At 39.5% G+C, this 19,969-nt stretch overlaps 1 protein-coding gene across 3 annotated transcripts in view; it reads right to left on the reverse strand.

The window, feature by feature from the left end:
* The window catches only part of NLGN4X (neuroligin 4 X-linked), a 273,134-nt gene that overhangs the window by 204,025 nt on the left and 49,140 nt on the right, over window positions 1-19,969 (reverse strand). For all 3 annotated transcript variants that reach the window (XM_068141686.1, XM_068141670.1, XM_068141678.1), the window contains exon 2: window positions 3,672-3,755. The gene's annotated coding sequence lies outside the window, so the exon portion shown is untranslated. The remainder of the gene's footprint in view (window positions 1-3,671; window positions 3,756-19,969) is intronic.

Below are 19,969 nucleotides of genomic sequence, written 5' to 3' on the forward strand. Positions count from 1 at the left end.
TAAGATGGTTTGCGGTTTTGCTAACATTCTGTGAATAGTTGTGTAAGCTTTAAATCCATGATAATGCTGTGAGTGCAGATGGGCAAATCTCCATCACTATCAATGCAGCTGCAATCAAGTGAAAGAGTATTAGTTCATACCTCTTCAGGAAAAATACTTAATTCCTGAAAACAGAATCTGAATTTTACTTCACCTGAGTTGTTTCACCTACATGCAAATAATTTGGAACATTTTTTCAAGTATCATAGAATCACAGAATCATAGAATGGTTAGTTTGGTCTTGTTAATTAATTGAGGCTGAAAAGCAACATTTCAGTGGGATTCAGAATTGGAAACTGCATATTCTTCAAGAAATTTAGGTAGTGTAAATTTAACTGATCACTTACCATGTGGGAATTTAACCACACTGTCTAGGTGTGCTTGCAGGATGTTTCACATAATTCTATGTAGGCATCTCTAAATTTGGCTTCAGGGAGAGTATTCTGAAATCCTAATCCAATATAGTTGACTGTGACTCAGTTGCTCTGAGGTTTTGTTATGAGAACAAAAATGAGTGCTGGACATTTGGGCAGGTACAGAAGCACATTTTTGTGTGTCTGCAGAAAATGGTGGTTTCAGTGATCTTTTCAAGTGCCTAGATATTTACTGGGATTTTGAGGGTTTCAGTATTATTGTGGAGTTAGATAAAGGTTGGACTCAACAATCTTAAAGGTCTTTTCTGACCAAAAGGATTCTGTTATTCTGTGATTCTATCTAGAAGTTTACCTGAAAAATCACTGTGTCTCTGGATATCAGAGAGCATTAGAATGCAAAAAAAGAAGGCCTCTGTAAGTGCTGCTGAAGTTAACTGATAAGTCACATGAAGACTATCTGAATACCATTCTGAATATAAATCTTGCATTCAGTACCCATGATTATTTTTTTTATTTATTTATCCTTGACCCTCTTGAAGTTCAACTCATTGGAAGCAGAGGACTGAAGAGGTGATCAGAGATCTTGGTCTTCAAGGTTAAGTGAATGATAACAAAATGAGACACAGTTGTTCTGTCCCGCTAGGATGGAATTTGGGAATGCTGGTGTTTCAGGGAAGGCTGAAAAAGGAGTACAAGAGTTTGGGTTTTGTTTTTGAGAAACTGACTGGGTACTTAATTTGATTAAGTATCTTTAAAAATCCTAGTATTGTATAGCTTGAGGAAACAATGAAGCAATGTCCAAACAGCAACAAAGGTGGTGAAGGGTTGAGAGAAAAGGTCTTAGAGGGCTAATGTAACTTGGGTTGTTTAATCTGAAGAGGAAGCTGAGCGGAGACCTTAATACTTTCAACAGCAACCTGAAAGGAGATTGCAGACTTATGGCTGGCTCAATGATCTTAAGGAAATTAGCAAAGAGAGGAGTTGAAATCAATTTCATGAAGATTTAGTACTACATTTTCTACTCTCCTGGGGTTTGTTATGTATAGTCCAATTATCACTTCACATGAACAAGGAATTTTTCAAAAGGCACAGCTGGCTTCCGATGTCACCTAACTTGGAGTGGGAGTTAGAAGCCAGACATCAAGAGGCTCTGTCTCACTTCTCTGATTTCATGTTGTTTCCTTTTCTTCTCCTCCCTGACTTTCCCTCTGCATTATGAAGAACAAACAAAATCCTTAGCAATCAGTAAAAACTAGAATCATACCATCACTCAGCTTCCCCTTCAAACTCCTCTCCCCAGCTTCTGTGGTTTATCCCAGTGTATGGTGATCTTGAAATCTCCCTTCTTGGCACATGACTGTGGCCAATTCTAGTTCAAGACACAGTAAATGTAGCATAAATTGTTAGTTCTTTCCTAAAGAAATTAAGCAATTATTTTGAATTTTACTTCAATTTTGTATTCTTTGTATCAGTCTTACATTCTTTGTATTGATTACTTGTCTTTTTCCTGAAAAAATGTCATGATTTCTCTGAGTAAACTAACTGAATCCTATATGTGGCATTCATGCATAGATGTAATACTCACTGTAATAACCAGTAAGATTTCAGCTATGTTCATGATTAGCGTGGATGGTAAACTATTAAACAGGCTCCTGTTCACACAGTGGTCTTTATTCAATTACATTTAAATTGATGCAAATTGGAATAAGCATGGTTCAGTGATGCAAATATCATTTAGAGTTTTCAAAGCTGTTGTTTTCTTTGTCTGATTTTTGCATTTCACATGATACCCTCAGATCTCATAACTAACCTTTGAATTATTGCTTATTCACAAATTTATTATCACATCATATATATTACTATTACTATATATATATATACACACACATATATATTACTATTATTATATTACTATTACTATCATATATATTACTATATTACTTCTTAAATTTAGGACCCAATGATAACACTAAATTGAAAAGTCACTGTACTGCAGATAGTACAGTAATTTGGATAAAGTCACAACTGTTTTAAAGTTCATAGATAAAAAAGTAAGAAGGAAGAACTAAGTATCAGGCAAATTTTTTTCTGGTCATTTGTACATGTCTTTCCCTTCTCATTAAGCAATGTGTTGGATATAATGTGAAAGAACGTTCATTATATTAATCTATGCATAGATTTCTAAACTAAACCCTTTTCATATCTGTATCATGAGAATGTTTAGGTATATGTGCATATATACACATATATCTATGTGTGTGTCTGTGCGTACACTATATACTGAAGTAGGTTATTGTCGGCGAAGGAGACTGAAGTCAATACAGATGACCAATATGATCTAGTATTGTTCCTTTATTATTCCAGTATTGCACGACTATAGTGTGAGCATAGTGAGTCTAGTATAGCAAAGCAAAGTAAAGAAGTGCATATTAAGGGAACTTCTACAACTTATATAAACTTGGAGAGCATCATTGGCATAGCTTCATTGGTTCCCCACGAGTGACCACACATCGTACTATTACAGATTATTGGTCCAACTACTAATGACACGCAAGGTTGTTGATGCAGGTGTGTGCCCTGTTATTCCAAGATAACTCTCTATGTTTATAGCTACCAGTGCCCTGCTTTAGTTACATGCTGCAGGCACAGCACTGTTTTCCTACACTGCTAGCCACTTCTGCACTTATGCTGAGCATGGCCTACCACCATGTCAGGCTCTAGGCCTACACTGCCAGATTGCTCACACTGCTCATCACTGGCACTGCCATAGGTTATCTCATGTTTTGCTAATACATTGAGAGGAAAACTATGAAACAGCAACCAAGCCCCTTTATTTATATGGCCCCATAAGAACTTTGGAACACAACCTTGTTTTGTAAAAACTGAAGACTGTCAGCTTTACCTGATGGATTATGATCTGGGCACCCCAAACCTTATTGAGTAGTGTTGTCACAATAGCCAAGTTTAATCCTATGTCATTTAAGTGCAAACTGATTGATGTCAGTCAGTATTTACAGGACTGAAACACAAGACAAATGGATGCGTATGAATAAGCATATAAACAGCACTAATATTTAGAACCAATTGTCTTCGATGTGTCATTGTATGAAAATATGGCAAATAAGCATTTTAACTGGAAATATATATTACAAAGGTGTACTTCAAACACATCTAAGAACATCAACAACAAACACTCATTCTTATTTTATTTTTTTTAAAGGAATGCAGAATTATTACGAACATACTTTTAGTACTTACCACAATGTTGTATTTTTGACAAAGCTTCAGAATTCCCCCACAAAAGGCTGCATGATGTCATTTTAGTTACAGTAGATGTTTTACCTGTTAGGAAGACATATATATAGAAAATGAAGAAAAAAATTGCATACTTATGAGTCATAAATGGTGAAAAAAAGAGTTACTTGCAAAGCTATTTTTCAAGATTAAGTAAAATTTTAACATTGAGACTCAGAAAGTAAATACACTGATCATAATGTATTGACTTCTAGCATAAAAAAAATATTAGAAATACATTTTCTTTGATCTCTGCTACAAAAATAGAACTAGATATCATAAAAGTATAGATTTGAGGGGAAAAAACTAAGGCAAACACTTCAAAATAGAAGAAGAAAAAAAAAGTCACCATAAGACCCTTAGGTTATACTCTGTAAGCATATATTACACATATTCAAATACATTAAAATACAAATATTCAAATATTTTAAAAATACATTTAACTGTTTATTCTTTTCTATAGGTAATTCAAAACCGTATCTTATACCTCAAATGACATTTCAAAGGATAAACTATTTGACAATAGTCTATCCATTTTAGATAGCCTAAATTGCACTTTTTGCCAACAGTCTTTTCTGTTAGGGCTATCTTGAGACACTGCAATTTAAAACTAAAACCTTAATAGTATTAAGAAAGTTATTTCAGGTTATTTCCATGGGTTCCAAGACTTTATCATCTGAAATACTTCTCTTCCCTCAACAGGTAGCAAAGCTGATTTTATGGCATTTATAGCTGCACACATTTTGCAGGGGTAATTCATGTATTGTTTGCCTTTTTTTTTTTTTTTGTATCTCAAAGCTCTAAAGCACTTTTTATAATTTATTCTTGTTTTCATTAAGCTGATCAACAGAGAGAAGCACTTGGTATGAAAAATACCATTTCAAAACAAATTACATGGTAAAGTGTGAGGCCAGCAAGTATTTCTATTAGCTTGCTAGAACATCAAGCAAATTTATCATTTCTGAAGAATCACACATTTATCCACATTATAGTGCCTATTAACACTGTAGTCACTTCTACAATAAACTAAGAAATACATTCCACAAACTTATATGGCTTTTGCAGTTTATATGCATGTAACAGACATGACTTCCAGATAACTGATATGGACCATCATCATAAACCATTTATCTATACACATACATGCATGCAAACACATTATCTCTAAATATTTCTATGTATTGAATTGACACTCAACAGCGGATGTGATTTGTCAAGCCATTATTATTTATTGCAGTGCTGGGGTACAGAAGGATCTCTCCCTAAGGGCTATACCAATGGCCACTTGAACAAGTAAAATTTTTTCAGTATGAAGACATACATATTCATGATTTCTACATAAACTGTCTAACATAACTCCTCATAATCTAGAATATTGCAAATTTCTTATTACTGTTCCACAGTCTCTATTACCATCTATTGCCAGTTCTTTGTAATGACAGCTGCTCTGAGGATCTTGATGGGCAGCCCCGCCTCGTCCTTGATGACTCAGTAGTTTAATCTTGCTTGTTCCTGTTGGTACCAGCTGCTTCTTTGTCCTTCACTTGCCAAGGCTTAATGTCAAAACTTCCTCTTATCCAGTGCCAGTCCAGTGAAGTTCCCATGGTCTTATCTTGCTCTTGTCCAATGGTTCTATCTTGCTCCTGTCTCAAGAGTCACTCAGCTTCAGGAGGCAACTGCAGTCTTGCAAATTAGTATCAAAACATCTAACTTGTTAATATGGCCTAAACATCACTATCAGCTCAGCAAGATTCCATCCTCTACTTTCTTATCTTTCAAAGTTGCAGTAACATTCCAGTTAAGACAGAAAATAGAACAAGGGTCTTTATTAAGATAATATTCTAAATCATACTTATTTATAGACCCTATATTTCAAGTAATTGTTTTAGCATTTACACTGTATTTTAAGAAATAAATCAGCTTTTGGCAATAAAGATACCCAGAAACACAGCATTGCATTTCCATGATGTATTTCAGAAAATTTTCTCATATAATTTAAAGAAAATAAAAATTTTATACTTCACTTTTAACCAAAATTAACAGTGTAAATGGAATGAGGCTTTAACATTTACTTGCTATTGGCAGATTCTGCAGTCTTAATCACACTGCATAACACTTTCTCATGAATGTTTTGACACACCCCTGTTAAATCACTCCCTGTAAGTGCTATTAAATCATTTATAGAGCTGCAAACATAGCCCTCAATTATGTGTAAAGATAGTGATTATCTTTGTACATAAGAAATAAATACCAGCAAATGGCTATCTGAATATATGTTTGAAAAGAAGTAGTTTAGGAATATGGAAGCAAAGCAAAGCAAAATTCCTTATGAATAAGGAAGTGTGAAACACTCCAGCTAAACTGTGAAAGTGTCCATCTGGATACTTTCTACGGTGGAAGCCTGGCAACACTACAACTTTTCACGCACACCCATTGAGAAATCAGATGCTGAAGCTTTGACCAGTCTTTATGCCAAGCTACAGTACTGTCATAAATCTCTCCAAATGACAGTGGCACTTGTACTAGAGACTTTGACAGCCATTCCAATTCTCCAACAGTAGTAGGTGATTAAATGTGGATTATAAGAAATAAAGAAGGATTTAAGAAATGGCTGGACTGTGAAAATCCACTAAGGTGAACACAGCTTCCCATCTCAGCTATTTAAATTTTGCATTTCTTTATTTTGACAACCTTTATAGCTTAATTCCTGCGATAGGAAGAGAACAAAACTCTGCTTTACTGCTAAACACAAGGATTGTATTTTGTGTCTCTCCATAGCACCAAAATAACTTCCATCTTTAAAGTACAAAAATGAATTAAGATGGTGATATTTGTGAACTAGGTTTTACAAGCTATCTTTGCACCTATGTGTTTATCATTTTCACCTTCAGTTTGTCTTACAGATCTTCAAATTCTCCTTGCCAGACTGATTTTAATTGTAGATGAATGGATTATAGGTTAGACTTTATATATTCTAGTAAACTACCCTGTTTTCTCTAGTCCATTTACAGATCTCGTTTAAATTTAATCTTTGTAAATGGGCAATTGCACTCAAAAAACCCAACTGCACTTCCTCTATATCAGGAAGCATGTGCGCACATCTTAAAAGACCGTTAGTTAAATTCACAGACAAAAATACAGATGTTGCCTAATTATGTTTTCCTTTTTTTAAATAAGTGTCATTTTATCTTCATATTTGTGACAATTGGTTTCCTCATAAAATTATAACATTTCAATAAAAATATTAAGGGAATCTGGCAGTCCTTCTAAGCATGTATTCCTGAAGCCTAAAACAGGTTCTTTCATCAGTTCACACACTCATAGACAACTTAAGTTTGATGGGGCTATAATTACCTTACTTTTAATGTTTAAAGTGTTTAAGCATCTTTAATTTGCTCATTTCTTAGAGTTATCACAACAATCTCTGCTTTTATAGATGATATAACAACATGGAACTAAGACTAGCATTCTGTCATTATGTTTACTTAATCGCATCAGCCCTTATCTGAGAAATTAAATGTCTCATAAAAATACTGTTTTGCTTTGCTTTGAATACTCCAACTATCTCAAAAATCTGACAGCTATTGGCAATACCCAGATATAGGTGAATAATTCTACGTCATATCAAGTTCCTTCTTTTGAACATTTTAATAAGCTGTCTTCACTTCTATAGTCAAGGACTGACTAAACAATGGGTAAATGCATCTGTACAGTTTGTGTGATGTTCTGTCAGCATCAGTAGCCCAGAAGTCAGAATATCATATAAGCAGATAAAGCTATTTCAACCAGACAGTGTTGGAGGAGGGGGATGTTCAGAAAAGGAAAGACAGCTAGAGGCAGACCTCACAGCAGGAAATGGACACAGACCAGCTTGAGAAGTATTAGGGATGTGCAAATGAAATGAACTTTTTTTCCCTAATTTAGGTAACTGAAAACTAAACAACAAAATCTGACCTCATGCTTCCTTTTTATTTAGAAGGAAAAAATAGGCATCCTAAATGGCAGAAGGCTTGTTTACCTCCATAAGTCAATGAATGTGGGCTTTAATTAAGAAAACAAACAACAGTTGTAACATATACAAACAGAGGTAATGCTGACTTGCAGATATCTATGAATTGACTGGTAGTATTTTATTCTCATTACTTACAAAAAAATTAGGGAGTATAAAATAATGCAAAGGCAGTCAAATTTCTTTGCTAAACGGACTCTGCCTATGGAGAGGAAATTCATCAACAAGAAAACAGTCCCATTCTGGGGAGTCATCTTGCAATTTAAATCAAAAGCAACACCCCACAATAAAACAGGAACCCCTCATCCACTCATGAATGAATGATTAAAGTCTGAGTTGCATTCCTTGATTTGCAGCATATCTGAAAGACATGATGAAACCTATATTGGTTCTTTGTCCCTCTGACATAGTAGCTTTCTCATGATTCTCTGCTCATATACTTCTACTTTAATTAGTTAAACCTGTGAACCTGCCTGTGCCTTTGCTCTTGATTCCTGCCTGTCCCATAACTACCCCTTTCTGGTAGCATACTCAGAGAAAACAGGAAAAAGAGATCAACACTCCTCTGAAGACAGAGGTGAGAGACTGTATCCTCTACCACAACCAATTAGAATATCCCACAGAACATCAGGGTGGCTTCAGACATTATAAGAAAAATAATAAGAATGGATAAATGTTTGGCAAGGTCTACAGGGTTAAGAAGAATCCCAAGAGATAAGTGATTAATTGAGAACGCAGGTGGAACAGACTAACATAGATGACAACCAGAGACTGCTCTTCAGAGAAAATGGGCTGTAAACCACTGCAGCAGTAGAGGAACAGTAACACAAACAGAAAGGCTGAATACACATGGGATACAGACTGGGGAGGAGGAGTGATAGTGTTTATAAGGCATGAGGGCTGTCATGAACAAATTATGTGAATTTGCAGAGGTCCCTATTTTTTCCATAAAGTAGTAATACTAATTGAAAAAATCTTCTTGGCTTCAAAAGTATTTAGATATGAATCTTTGCTAATAAGACTGGCAAAGTGCAAGGTCATTTTTTACGTGAGCTATGAATCACTACAAACTGCCTATCAAAGTAAAATATATAAAAATATCATGTGTGATACAGCGAAAAAGACAGACTAAAATTAATCAGAAAAATGGATAAGGGTAAATATTTGAATAGCATATAATACAAATCTATTTAGAAAATTAGAAGATTTTTGTAACAACAACAAACAAAAATTTAAAGGCTGAAAGGATGACAAATTCAGTAAAATGAGATTGCAAACAAACCTACAAATTAACACTGCAGGTATGAGCGTTTGAGATGGTGCCTTTAACAAACGGACACCATGGCCAAATGTTTTATGAACAAGACAGGTCTAAACTAATTTCAGTGGTGGAGAAGCAGAAGCACTGCCTTAAGTTTTGATTCCCAATGAGACTAGTCTCAGTCTTGCACTCTTCCCCCTTCCTTCCCGCAGCTCACAGCTTCTGGGCTTTTGGCCAGACTGACCTTGGAACAGATAAGGCCTCTACTAACATATTTGCTCTAACCATATTTTGCTTTAATTAACAATTGCTCTTTTTCTCTCTTTCTAACCCACTTTGGGGAAAAAGGGGGAGAGAAGGGGGTACAGGGGGGAAACCTTTCCTCCTGACGGGGGAAGGGAATCTCATTCTGTGTTATTTTGTTGTATATTTCTGTGTATATATTGTGAATACTGTAAATTGTGTGTATATATATATCCTGCAGCACCGCTTGTAAATACAGCACACAATCCTTTGTTAATCCGGCTGTGATTTTTTTTCCTTTCTTTCATTTTTCTTCCCCTCACTTTACAGGGCAGGGAGAAGGCCTGGCCTTCCCCTCAACCCTTGACATTTTTTTTTTCTTGGCACCCAATGTGGGGCAGATAATTAGCTTGATTTATTTGTTTATTGCTTTACTGATTTATTGTTTTATAGCCAGATTAGCAAACATGAAGGTGCTGTGGATATTAGAGCATTTATTTTTTTCAATTTTTGGGGCTCTGGTTTACAGATATTGTTTGGGTTTGATTCTGGATTACTTGGGCAAATATTTGGTGCGGACAATTTATTTGTGGTTTATGTAGAGAGTCAGACTATGGTATGGAAAATGTGTGGATTTCTTCTGGCCAATGAGATACAGGAATGTCACCTCTAGCATTCTCCTGATTGAGATAAAAGGGTGTCGTAGTTTGGGCTGGCTGCCCTCTGCTACAGGGGTGTTTCCTGTGTCCAGAAGTCCAGCCCAGTGGGTGGACACAGGAAATTAGGTTATTTCCTACCATGATCCCTTGCACCACTATAAGTTTCGCGGCGGGGTCTGGCACTTCCTCTTTTCTTCCTCCTCCGTCAGTCGGTAACATGGGGGAGAGATCTCCTGGCTTTGGGCCTTGCTAGGCCCAAGACCACGGGGGGATGGGCAGTCTCAGATCTGGCCAGCTGAGACTAGCCTAGCAATGGGAGGGGGAAGAGGGAGCCCTGGGGGTCTCGGGTGTACCCTCAGGTAGGGATGGGATTTCTCTGGGTCTGTTTTGGGTTCTTTTCTCTTGTCATTGTATTTCTAGTTCTCTGCACGCACTCACTGTTCTATTTAAACTTTCCATCACCTTTGCAATCCGTTTGTTTGAGTCATTATTTCTGCGCATGGTGGGGAGGGGGTCTGCCCCAACCCATTACAAAGGGTTTAAGATGCCAGTGGAGGAAAGAGTAACTTTAAGCGATGGCTGGGATCCAAAGGTGATTTATCTTATGTGTATAATCCTGCTGCTGGTGATAATTAACGTGTATCTGCTAATTTCTCTGCGTCGGGAGAGGAAGGTATCCAGACCATGTTTTGTTATTAAAACTAGATCAAAGAGAAAACGGCATGGCTCTGGATCAGTCCCAGAGAGCCGTCTAGTGATGAGGAGTGTGGAGAATCTGTGTCAGTGAAAAAGGAAGTTAAAAAGTTAATTGGAAAAGCTGCTCTGAATGGCTTTGCTGATTATTCTGGCAAGCTGCCAGGGGCAGTGGCAAGTGTCACCATGGCACCTCCTGCTTCTCCTCCTCCCGCTTCTTTTTCAGCCATTAATGGGGTGAGGTCATTTCCGTCTTCTTGCACGGTGGGACCAGAAGCCACTGCCCCAGCAGCTGATTTATCTCAGGACTTGTCAGCTTCTGTTAAGGTGGCTGTAAATTCAAACACAGCTCCAGTTAAAGTGGCTGTTGTAAAGACTAGAAGTGGAAAGGCTGAAGCTGATCCAGGAGCTAATGGAGGAGAAGAGCAGGAGAGTGATCCTGGTGAGGGACCCTCTACTAGAAAAGATCCTGCTGAGGAGGAAAAAAAGATTTGTTTTAAAGATCTAGCTGACTTAGTGAGAGCAAAACAGGATAGAGATGCAGCTAGGACAGGAGCTGGCAAAGGTGGTTCTCAGCTTAAAGAGATCCTTGAGAAAATGGCAGCAGGATTATTAGGACAACAAGTTGAGGGGCAAGAAGATGACATTTCAGAATGTTCTTCACCACACGAAGAATTACGAAATTTCTGTAAAGATTACACCAGGGCAGATAAGGAGCCAGTTCTAGCTTGGCTTAGTAGGTGTTATGATACAGGTGCTCCAGCTCTAACAGTTGGAGACAAGTCAGCAGCTCAGTTAGGAACTCTCTCGAAGGATAAATGAGTAGATAGACATCTAGGCAGGGTTCTCGGTAAGGTTAATCTGTGGATACGCCTTTTAATGGCGGCTGCCCTGACATACCCTTCCCGAGATGATCGTCCATGCAATCCTAAGACCTGGACTACCATAGATGAGGGAATTAAGCACTTGAGAGAATTTGCTGTTAGAGAGATACTCTATGGTGAACATGAAAAACTGAATCCTGATGACATTCCTGTGGGTACTGGTCTTGCAAAAAAGATCATCAAACTTGCTCCTTCTAATTATGCAAACATTCTGGCAAGCAGAATTGTGTCAAGAAATTATGGTGGAGCTTCTCCTATGGTTGGCCAATTCACTGATCAAATGAGACAATTGGAGGATAGCATGACACATGTTTCTTTGGTTTCAGCCATTGAAACTCTCTCTGGAAAAATTGAGAGTAGCATGGAGGATCTGAAAGATTCCATATACCAATTGGCACAGAAGCATAATTCTAATTCTTCCTCCAGGTGGATACAAGTTTCATCTGTGAGGAGTACAAGTCCTCCAATGAGGTAATTCCAAAACAGATCAAATCAAAACAGACCACCAAGGCAATCACGTAGAACTATTTGGATAACTCTGCGTGATCAGTTTGGTGAGCACATGAACAGTGGGATGGCCAACCAACTTCTAAACTTTTCAGGAGACTAAGGGAATTGCAAAGTGGCAGAACCCGAGGTAGCAATACCAGAAAGGTAGCTTTCACTTCCACAGTTCCCCAGAACAACTCTAGTAGCTCCAACAGTGGCTCCAGCTATAAGACTGCACAGTGTGCTCAATGCACATGTGGGCATGTTCCCCATACCTAGGGGTGCCCTGCCTCCTGCCAGGGGGAGGAGAGGGATAACAGAGATAACAGAATCTATTGGGATGTGTACATCCAGTGGCCTGGCACTTCACAATTTCAGAAGTACAGGGCCTTGGTTGACACAGGAGCTCAGTGCACCACAATACCTTCAAATTATCAGGGATGAGTCTGTAACTATTTTGGGAGTCACTGGTGGATCTCAAGAGTTAAGTAAGGTGGAGGTTAATATAAGTTTAACTGGTAAACAGTGGAGGAAGCATACAGTTGTGTCTGGACCTGATGCACCTTGGATTTTGGGAATTGATTTTCTGAGAGAAGGGCGTTTCAAAGACCCTAGAGGTTACAAATGGTCTTTTGGAGTAGCTTCTGTAGAAAATTGAAGCTGTCTGCTAGACCAGAGCTTTCTGAAGAATCTGCACTTGTGGGACAACCCAAGATACAGGGCTTTAAATTGCCGGTTGATTCTCAGACTGTGCATCACAGACAATACAGAACCAACCGTGACTCTTTGATGCCCATTCAGAATCTCATTCGTCAGTTGGAGAGTCAGAAAGTCATCAGCAAAACTCATTCACTTTTCAACAGTCCAGTGAGGCCTGTGCGGAAGCAGAATGGAGACTGGCATCTGACAGTCGACTACCGAGCCCTGAATGAAGAAACTCCAGCCATGAGTGCAGCAGTACCGGACATGATGGAACTCCAATATGAGCTGGAATCCAAAGAGGCCAAATGGTATGCTACCGTAGACATTGCTAATGCATTTTTCTCTATTCCCATAGCACAGGAATGCAGGCCTCAGTTTGCTTTCACCTGGAGAGGAATCCAGTACACCTTCAACAGATTGCCAATGGGCTGGATCCACAGCTCAAGCATCTGTCATGCAGTAATCCACGATGCTCTGGAGAAAGTTGGTGCTCCAGAACACATCCAGTTCATTGATGATATCATCGTCTGGGGTAAAACTGCTAAGGAAGTCTTCGAGAAAGGTAACAAAGTCATTGACATTCTTCTGAATGCAGGCTTTGCCATCAAGTGAGACAAGGTGAAAGGACCTACCACAGAGACTCAGTTTCTGGGAGTGCGGTGGCAGGATGGATGCCGACACATTCCAGTGGATGTGGTAAACAGACTCTCTACCATGGCAAATCCCATGAACAAGCAAGAAACCCTACGTTTCTTGGGGATAGTGGGATTTTGGGGACTGCACATTCCTGGATACAGTCAGATTGTGAAACCTCTGCATGATGTGACTCGAAAGAGAAACAGTTTCCACTGGGGACCTGAACAACAAGCAGACTTTGACCAGATAAAGCAAGAGGTAGTTCAAGCAATGGGTCTGGGACCTGTCCGAGATGGTCCAGACATTAAAAACATTTTGTACACAGCTGCAAGTGACAATGGTCCAACCTGGTGCTTGTGGCAAAAAGCTCCAGGTGAGACACGTGGACAACCTCTTGGTTTCTGGAGTCGAGGTTACAGAGGTTCAGAGGCTAAATATACTCCAACAGAGAAAGAAATTCTAGCTGCCTATGAAGGAGTAAAAGCATCTTCTGAAGTAATTGGAACTGAATCACAACTTCTTTTAGCTCCCAGATTACCAGGTTTGAATTGGATGTTCAAAGGCAAAGGCTCCACACCACATCATGCAACAGACTCAACCTGGTCTAAGTGGATGGCTCTGATAACACAGAGAGCTCAAATGGGAAAATCTTGAAAGACCTGGTCTAGTGGAGGTGATCTCAAATTGGCCTGAAGGCACCAACTGTGCTAAACTTCCAGAGGAGAAAGTAACTCGTTCTGAGGAAGCTCCTCCTTACAGTGACCTTTCTCATGATGAAAAGAAATATGCTTTGTTCACAGACGGTTCCTGCCATCTTGTTGGAAACAAGCGGAGGTGGAAGTCTGCAGTGTGGAGTCCAACACGCCGAGTTGCAGAGGCGAAGGATAGAGAAGGTAAATCCAGTCAGTTCGCAGAGGTAAAAGCTGTCCAGCTAGCTCTTGACGTACCTGAACGTGAGAGATGGCCAAAGCTTTATCTCTACACCGACTCATGGATGGTAGCCAATGCTCTATGGGGTTGGCTAAAGAACTGGAAGAGTGGTTGGCAGAGGAAAGGAAAACACATTTGGGCAGCCGACTTGTGGCAGGACATTGCTGATCGAGTCGAGAGAATTCCAGTGAAAGTGAGATACATTGATGCTCACATTCCTAAGAGCAAAGCTACTGAGGAACAGCAACACAACCATCAGGCAAATCTAGCTGCAAGAGTTTCTCAAGTAGACATGGACTCTGATCTTGATCTCGACTGGAAACACTGAGGTGAGATATTCTTAGCTTGGTGGGCTCATGATTCGTCAGGACATCAAGGCAGAGATGCAATATACCCATGGGCTCGTGACAATTCCATGGATGCTATCACACAAGTCATCCATGACTGTGACATTTGTGCTGCTATTAAGCAGGCAAAACGACTTAAGCCCTTGTGGTATGGTGACAGATGGTCCAAGTACAAGTATGGTGAAGTGTGGCAGATTGACTACATCACCCTACCACGTTCTCATTCTGGTTAGCAATACGTGCTTACTATGGTAGAGGCAAACACTGAATGGCTGGAAACTTATCCAGTTCCACATGTAACTGCACGCAACACCATTCTTGGTTTGGAGAGAAAGATCCTGTGGAGACACGGAACTCCAGAGAGGATTGAGTCAGACAACAGAACTCATTTCAAAAACAACCTTGTAAAGAACTGGGCAAAAGAGCATGGTATTGAGTGGATATTCCACATTCCCTACTATGCGCCAGCTGAAGGGAAGATTGAACGCTACAACGGTTTGTTGAAGACCACTCTTAAAGCCATGGGAGGTGGATCTTTGAAAAACTGGGAAAGATATTTAGCACAAGCAACCTGGCTGGTAAATAGTAGAGGTTCAGTGAACCGAGCAGGACCTGTACATTCAGATCTGCTTCAGAAAGTCGATGGTGATATAGTTCCTGGTGTTAAAGAATTTGTTAGGTAAAGCTGTTTGGGTATTTTCTCCCTCAGGAGAGGCTAAACCTGTCCGAGGGGTGGTTTCAGCTGAAGGTCCGGGTCACACTTATTGGTTATTTCAAGAGAATAGTGAAATTCAGTGTATTCCACAAAGAAATTTAACTTTAGCTGAAAGAGTTTAATTTCAAACTGTTGTACAGCTACACCGCGTCCAAAGGAAGAATCAACGAGGAATCTACAGTGCACGAATCCTGAGAACCCTGAGAGCCCTGAGTCAACTAAGAGACTCTGAGAATCCCTGTTTCCTTTTTCTTCACTTCGTTGGCGAAGAAAATAAACTGTTTTCCATTTTTCTTATTTTCTAATTTTCTTGGACTTTTGAATCATCTGCATCTCAGTATAGCCGGAATGGACTATGAACTTTACTCACGAACTCTAAATATTGTTTTAGATTGGATGGACAGTATGAACAACCAATGAAATTGTTTAGAAGGGGTGGACTGTGACCGTTTGAGGCGGTGCCTTTAACAAACGGACACCATGGCCAAATGTTTTATGAACAAGACAGGTCTAAACTAATTTCAGTGGTGGAGAAGCAGAAGCACTGCCTTAAGTTTTGATTCCCAGTGAGACTAGTCTCAGTCTTGCACTCTTCCCCCCTCCTTCCTGCAGCTCACAGCTTCTGGGCTTTTGGCCAGACTGACCTTGGAACAGATAAGGCCTCTACTAACACATCTGCTCTAACCATATTTTGCTTTAATTAACAATTGCTCTTTTTCTCTCTTTCTAACCCACTTTGGGGAAAAAGGGGGAGAGAAGGGGGTACAGGGGGGAAACCTTTCCTCCTGACGGGGGAAGGGAATCTCATTCTGTGTTACTTTGTTGTATATTTCTGTGTATATATTGCGAATACTGTAAATTGTGTTTATATATATATCCTGCAGCACTGCTTGTAAATACAGCACACAATCCTTCGTTAATCCGACTGTGATTTTTTTTCCTTTCTTTCATTTTTCTTCCCCTCACTTTACAGGGCGGGGAGAAGGCCTGGCCTTCCCCTCAACCCTCGACAGCAGGTCAAAACCCTGAAAAGCTCCAGGAAAAAAAAAAATGCTGAGGGGAAAAAATAAAACCTAACAGAAAACAAAGCAACGGGGGAAAAAAATAAAAAATAAAACCAAACCCAAAACACAATAGCAGGCTGGAAACAAAGATGTTTGATTTTAATCAAACCAAAATAAGATAAAAGAAACCTTTGATGAATTTGCAAACTGCTCTGATAAGTCAGGAAGAATTAAACTCATAAAGTCTGAGATCGAAACACAAGAGAAATGCTGATGATGCAGAAGAAAGTGGTTTGTCATGTCCACAAATTCTGAATGGTAAATGGAATGATAAATCCCCTTAGGGGAACTACAGGCCAGAAAGCAGCAATGGCAAGAAAACATGCAGAATAAGACATAGTAAAAATGAAGGACATAAGAAAGGCTAAGTCTCAGGTCAAAGAGAAGGGAAGAGCATGCCAGTTCTCTGTCAAATGAAAAGGCTGATTCTCAAGTCGGGGATAAGAGAAAGGCAAACCTGAGATTAAGGAGGAGGAGGAAGAGGAGGACAATATACACCTAAAGGAGAAAGATGGCAGAAAAGGGAGGGCAAAAGACCAATTAAAAAACAAACAAACAAACAAACAAAAACACAAAAAAAAGCCCACACCACGACAAAACTGACAAAACTGAAGTCAAAGGAACAGAATCCAAAAGAGTGCTTCAAGACCATGTGGAGACATACTGAAATTAAAGATCAGTTGGAAAAGCAAGAGTTTCACAGAATAGCCCTCAAGCCTGTCAACGTGCAGCTTTCAAAGACTGTAGATAGGGAATCAGATGAATAGGAGACAGAATAATCCACCCAATGGCATGAAGTTCAGATCATCTATTCAGTCCTTACTTCAGGTATGCAGTTAAGTCTCCTCGGGACTTTCAATATAATTTCTGTGGTTTTGAAACTAACAGCAAGAATAAGTACCAAAAAGCACTTCAACAGCTATTTACAGGAAGGCTCTCACTAAGCTCCACATAATGTTGACTCTCTGTGTCACTTCCAAGGACTGGAACTACAATTACCCTTGAGGAAATCATATATGCTTCTTTGTGCATGAGCAAGCTCTGATAAATGTCTCTGCCCTTCTCCCACATGATATTTTTTAGATGCCTAGGTAATTAGGAAGAAATTCTCATAAAATGTTCATATCCCACCAAATTCTGAAGCAGAAAAAACTCACACAATCAGACAAGAATGGAAGCAACTAATTACCACTGAATTGTTCTAAAACATTCTTCTATTACTGAAACTTTTCCTGTTTCTCCACCCAAGAAATCTAAAACTTCTGAGACAAACCTAAGCACTAAAATTCTTAACTTTGATGAGCAATTGAAAGTACAGACTCCAGAGATGTGAATCTTGCTATTGCCTCCATGTTTCTTTGGAGAAGCTCTGATATTTATTATAGCCTATCTTCACATATTTTTATATGACTGATCTACTTTATTCAGGGTCTGCAGTGACAAGCTGGACTTGATGATCTTTGAGGTCTCTTCCAACCTTGGTGATTCTGTGATTCTGTGATACTTAACATCTATAGCAGCCACAGAGGTGCTGCCTGTCAAATTGTCGAATTGATTAATTATGTTGTGAAAGGAAAGGAATTGTATACATATTTCCTTAGGAGGCAATGCTCAGAACATGTATTGTAAGCAAGTATTCAGTAAAGTCCGATGCTTTTTCAACCCTTTCAGACATGGCCATCTGCATCCAGAAACTCATTTTTATCCAAGTACATCTGTTGATAAAATGAATGATATTAAGTCCTTTTACAAGCTTTGTTAAAATTTGAGATTACCTAACTGAACTTTCAACACAGCAACTTGTCTTACAATTGAGCAACTAAAAAGTAAATAAAAGAACAAAGGGCAACAAGGTTATTGGTTCCATCTGTCTGCATTTTGCATTAAATCATCAGGTGAAAATATATGTCTCAAATGGCAAGAAATATATATCACTGCTCTTCACTGGACTATAGCCTCAGGACATTTAGGATATAATTCCCTTTCATTTGCCTTGCCATTTTAACTCCTCTATCACTTGTACCTTGTCTTTCCAAAAGCTAGTTAATAATTCATTTCATACAAGTAGCTTTTACCTATGTGGAGATTATCATCACAAACTAGGGGATGACGTAATCACATTCTACACAGATCTACGGACACATCATTTAAACTGCAAGAAATGTGTTTCTCTAGCCTCCTTACCTGTCTCAAAACGATTGATGAAGAAGAAACAAAGAACAATGACATCATGACCAAAAAAAAACTTGTGAGGGGATTGACAAGTAGAGAGGAATAAGCTCAAAGTACAACAGCAAATTGATATAATCTTTACTGTTTCTAAAAACAACTAGCATTCAAGTATTGATTAAACAGTTTTTTTCCAGACATCTTTCCTTAACTCAAAACCGTAGGATGATGAAGCAATCCCAGAATATGTTTCCAGGCACATGGAGGACAAGGCAGTCATCAGGAGTAGTCAGAATGGATTCATGGAGAGCACATCATGCTTCATAAACCATGAGGAAGCAACAGGACTGGTAGATGAGAATACAGCAGTAGATAATGGATAATGAATTTCTAATAGAACTAAGGGAAAAAATGACGGTGCACCATCTTTGGAAGAAAGGTGAGGCAACCTATAGAATGTTTAAGGATGTTGCTAGGTCATGTAGGAAGAAAGTTAGGGAGGCAGAAATGCATTTAGAGCTTAGACTGGCCTCTGCTGGGAAGGATAACAAAAAATACTTCTACAAATATATTAATAGCAAGAGGAGAGGCAAGGACAACCTCCACTCCTTAGTGGACATGGAGGGGAATGTTGAACAAAAGATGAGAAAAGGCAGAGGTACTTAACACCTTCTTTGCCTCAATGTTTACTAGTAGGACAGAGTGTCTTCTGGACAGCTGGTCTGCAGAGCTGGCAGATGGAGCCAGGGAGCAGCATAGTTTGCCTCTGTTCCAGGAGGAGGAAGTTAGAGATCTCCTCAGCCGCTTGGATCCCCACAAGTCCATGGGAGCAGATGGAATCCATCCTAGGGTGCTGAGAGAGCTGGCAGATGAGCTGGCCAAGCTGCTCTCCATCATTTTTCAGCAGTCCTGGCTCACTGAAAAGATCCCAGAAGACTGGAAGCTGGCCAACATGGTGCCCATCCACAAGAAGGGCTGGTTGGATGAGCCAGGGAATTATAGGCCTGTCAGCCTGACCTCAGTGCCAGGCAAGATCATGGAACAGGTCATCTTGAGGGCAATCACACAGCACTTACAGGATGGCCAAGGGATCAGGCCTAGCCAGCATGGATTTAGGAAGGGCAGGTCGTGCCTGACCAACCTGATCTTCAGCAATCAGGTGACCCACCTGGTGGATGTGGGGAGGCCTGTGGATGTGGTCTACCTGGACTTCAGCAAGGCCTTTGACACCATCCCCCACAGCAAACTCCTGGCCAAGCTATCAGCTCATGGCTTGGATGGGAGCACACTGCGTTGGGTTAGGAACTGGCTAGAGGGCCAAGCCCAGAGAGTGGTGGTGAATGGTGCCACATCCAGCTGGTGGCCAGTCACTAGTGGTGTGCCCCAAGGATCAGTGCTGGGCCCCATTCCTTTTAACATCTTTATTGATGATCTGGATGAGGGTATTGAGTCCATCATCAG

This window comes from Melanerpes formicivorus, unplaced genomic scaffold (genome assembly GCF_026170545.1).
Source record: "Melanerpes formicivorus ecotype bairdi unplaced genomic scaffold, bMelFor1.0.p_v2 SCAF_1, whole genome shotgun sequence".
NCBI classification, from domain to species: domain Eukaryota; kingdom Metazoa; phylum Chordata; class Aves; order Piciformes; family Picidae; genus Melanerpes; species Melanerpes formicivorus.